Below are 4,720 nucleotides of genomic sequence, written 5' to 3' on the forward strand. Positions count from 1 at the left end.
TGATTCCTTTAAAACCTACAACCAAAATGTCATCCCATTATGGAGAGGAGATATGGTACATACATAGAATACAAGTAGCTAGGAAACCATTCCAGTAGAGATAACCCAAGTGGGTTTGGGAGGTTGGATGATAGATCTCTTTCCATGCTCCTAGGCTGGGCGGAATAGCTCAAGGAACCTTGTATGATCTCCCAACTGGCACTCCATAGTGATGATGGGTTGTTTGGGTAAATATTTTAAGGAATCCCTTATATAAACTCTGAATAGTGAATACTAAATAAATTCTATTTGTAACATTGTTAAATTATATATTTATTTATCTTTTACAACTAACATTGTTGTAGGCTCTAAATGAGGGAATTAAGTTGACAATCACATTTTCCAACACAATTTATACCTTATTTGGGAATTCTAGGGAAAATTGAGTAATGTGTTAGAAATAGGAATTATTTTAAATTTTGGTGTTGTGAACAAGCTTAATTCAACTTAATTGAATCAAACTTGATTACTGACTTTGATCTTCCTATTTCATCATCATCTAACTTATCTTTTGAGATGTCTAATACTTTTACAAATGCCCCATTGAGTTCTTCTTGAAGTTCACTAACTACATTTCTATGTTCCTCATTGTCTTTGTTAAATTCCAGAGTTCCTTTCATGATTCCTTTTGTCATTTCCAATGTTTCTTCCATCATTCCTTATGGTTCCAAAGTTTCTTCCATTGCTCCTTCTATCTCCAAATTTTTTGTCCATTCTGCAATACTTTGTTGTATGTGTGAAGTTGTTGCATAACTAAAATAGTAGAGTTCTACTTCTAGAATTTTGTTGATCAACACGTGCATGACAATTATGAGCTATGTGTCCAAAGTTGTTACACTTATAACACATGATCTGTCTTCTTTCTTCACAAGGTCTTCCTTCTCTCAATGTCCTTTCATTAGATCTTATTCTATCTACAAGGTTAGTAATTCCAAAAATTCTACTATTCCTTCTATCATTATCATATTTAGGTTTCCTACAATCAATTGTTTTATGACCCATACCATGACAATTATGACAATAAAAATCCTTAACTTGATTAAATGACCTATTTGTGCAATCTCTTTTCATATAACCTATTCCATTACATGAAAAACACTTACCTTTAAATTCATACCTAGTTTATTTATGAGATTCCACTTGCTTTGGTTCATCCAAAATCTCGACTTCCTTGTTTTGTCCAACTTCTTTAGGTTTATCAGAAGATTGACTAGATTCAATCTTGACATCAGATTTGGCTTTTTCTTTTAGATATGATCTAATCTTAGGTTTCTTTGCAAACATATTACATAGATAACCAAGGCTAGTCTTATCATAGGTAGGTCTCTATAATGATGTAGAGTCATCAAACTTTTCTCTACTAGAATAAAGCTTCTCAAGTTGTTGCTTGCATTGAGTTAGTTCACGTTTCACAATAGTGTTGTACTTATGAAGTTCTTCATGATCTTCTTTCAATGTTTCAAATTCAAATGTCTTCTTTGCTAGACTTGCTCTAAGATCTGTATTCTCAGTCTTCAAATCATATTCAATTTTGCTAGGATCATTCTTCAAACTCAGTTTTAGATTGGTAATCTTGAATTTATGCTTCAAGATCTTGTACTATGTCTTTATCTTTGAATAATCATCATCACTAGTTTTAGATTTAGTAGATTCACGATTGGATTTGAGATGTTCAATCTTTTCCTTCAATTGTGTAATATATACTTTGGAGTCCTCATATCTATCCTTCTACTTATCTCTCTCTTCAATAAGGAGATCAATTTGTTCAAGTGTTTCTTCAAGGTTCTTCATCAACTGTTCCATATCCATAGGGATCTCACTCAAGTTGTTAAGCCTCTTCTGAGTAACTATTCTCTAATACCAATTGTTAGAAATAGGAATTACTAGGGGGGGTGAATGAGTAATTTACAAACTTTAGTCACCAACTAGATATTATTAATTACTTTGAACAATGCATAAGAGAGTAAACAAGTAATGTTGAACAATAACAGTAACCATGCACAAAGATAACTCATGACACCATATTTTTTAACTAGGGAAACCTTGGCGAGGGGGAAAACCCCAGTGGGGATCATACCCACTAGATAATATATTGATATATATGTTCCTTGTTAAAGGATGGACCCTGTTAGGAGTCAATGAGAAAATTAAGTATCAGAGAGTCCCTATTAGGAGACTTTGAATCCTTGTTAGGAGATTCCAACCCTATTAGGAGTTGTAGTATAGTAGATACAAGATGAGTCCACTACCCAAACATGTGCTTCCAATTACAAGAAGAGCTCACTACCCAAACAAGTAATCAGTCTTTAGGAATATAGGTTCTTCCTTAGTTTGATCTTGGATCACAAAATCAACTTCGTATACATCACTTTCACATAAAGTTTGCATATCACAATATCATCTCGCTTGCACACTTGTATTCGCAAAATGTTCTTTGCATAAATACCATGCCTTTTCACAAATTTCTACTAGGTTGGCTAAGACCATAATATACTTTTCCAACTTAGAGTAAACATCAAAGATGTCGGCCCTAATTGGTCAAGTAATTATTCCTTTCCTTTAATTTTTCTATCCTGTTTCACTAGTAAAACATGAAAATCTATTTTATGTACAATCTATACTGATGTTTGAGGTTATACACATCATCATCAACATGTATACTATCTCCATCTAACTTTGCTAGTCATAATATGACATCAGTAACAAGTTACATACAAAACAATACATTGTTGTAAATCGAATTCATACTTAGATAATTTTCTGAGTACCAAAAGCTAAGTATCTTAATTTTTTAGGTTTCCTATAAGTATGCACATAATGAGTTGCCATAAATGACAACAACTACATATCTTCATTGTCCAATTGTCAACATAATGTCCCAATAAGGGACATTACAAATGTAGTGAATGAGCTCTTGAACATGTAGGAATAGTAATCCATCTACTTTAAAACCTTCAATTATTAATGGAAGCTCTATTTGTGTAACACAAGCATGAATGAATAATTCTGGTCTTTCACATTCTAGTCACGGATATGAGTATAGGTACACTTGTTTCAATATGTGTTTGTGTAGGTACACACAAAAAAATTATAAATTTAAAAGTAATATATAGAATTGTAAAACTAAATACATTTGATTATTTAATACTTCACCATTGATCAATGTCTAATGCCAAAATATTAGTGATAAAGATAAATTTTAAATGTCAATTAATAGTTTAGAATTCCAATTTTTTTCTAACTTATCATATGTAAACCATTACAAAATACCATTAGTGTTATCGAGTATATGTCAACTATATCAGCATATACATCAGCTATATGATCATATACAACATCAACATAAACATTTATGTCTAACTTTTTTCAATAGTAGTACATATATATCAGCAAAATGTCTCCAATATGTCAAAAGAAAAACTAGGATTGTAGCTCATATGTGTCACACCCTTTTCATTGACACTATCTAGCCAAGAGGACCCTCCTTCCAGTGTAGTTCTCTATCTTGTTGTATGTAGTCTCTGTATGGATGCATCAACACTTCAACTACTGAAATCTCAACACCTAGCACTATTGTAATGGAAACTATAGCCACACTTATTATTGCAATAGCATCTTGTTTCTCCCTTCCACATTGCTCATCCAATTCTTCTACAATGTTCTCTAGTGCAATCTCAAATAGAGACTTCCCCACAAATCTTCTAGCCCATCTGAAGACATGGGAAATTTCCCACATAATGATTCTCTCTATTACATCTTGTAATAGCCTTTCAAAATATTTCTTGACTAAATTCAAAGTAACTATGAACTACACATCAACCTTGTGAAAATGAATCTCCTCAATGACTTAGTAAGAGATCTATCCCTAACACTAAAAACATAGTCATTTCTAAACTTCCAAATGAGCCATAAAATTTCAACAACAAAGGAAGACCAAAAGACATTGCATTGAATTGAGAGTTCACATGGAACATCCCTGTGACACTTTTATGGTCATTTTTCCAGGATGGGTCGAATAGGCCTAGGACATCTCCCTAGATTACATGGAGTGTACTTTGAGGAAGAGGATCATTAATGAGAATTTGGTTCAATGGAGAAACCTAATTGTGGAGGATGTTACTTGGTAGAGCAGGTAGATTTTATTATATCCAAACCTGCAATTGCTCAAGGACAAACAATTCTTAGGAGAGGATTGTAAAGCCCCTTTGTTAGGGCTAATTTGTGCTGAGACTATTAATATATATTTTGAGTTCCTATAGGCTAATTGTTATTGGTTTTCATTGCTGGCATTAAGCTCAGTTGGCCATTTAGATTGTGATGATGATTTTGAAACCTTGATGTTGCTTTTTGCAACTCAAATGGAGTATTTAAATTATGCTTAAATTTTCATCTAAGTTGCCAATTTGGGTTCCAATTTTGGTACATGGGTTCAATAATTTTTCCCCTTTGGTATAGGTTTGAGTTCATACATACATACACATATTGCAAATATATATAGACATGTTCAAACATTGAAATTAAAAATATAAAATAAATAGTACAAATTTACAATTTGGTCTTTAAGAATTAAAAAATCTATCAAAAATAAAATAAAATAAATAGTTCTCCCCTTAAATCCGTAGTTTCTAATAAAATTATAAATAAATTACAACTTCAACTCTAGTGAGTTGCCAAACTCCTA

Source organism: Cupressus sempervirens, chromosome 8 (genome assembly GCF_028749045.1).
Source record: "Cupressus sempervirens isolate cs-2001-9-10 chromosome 8, ASM2874904v1, whole genome shotgun sequence".
Lineage (NCBI taxonomy): Eukaryota > Viridiplantae > Streptophyta > Pinopsida > Cupressales > Cupressaceae > Cupressus > Cupressus sempervirens.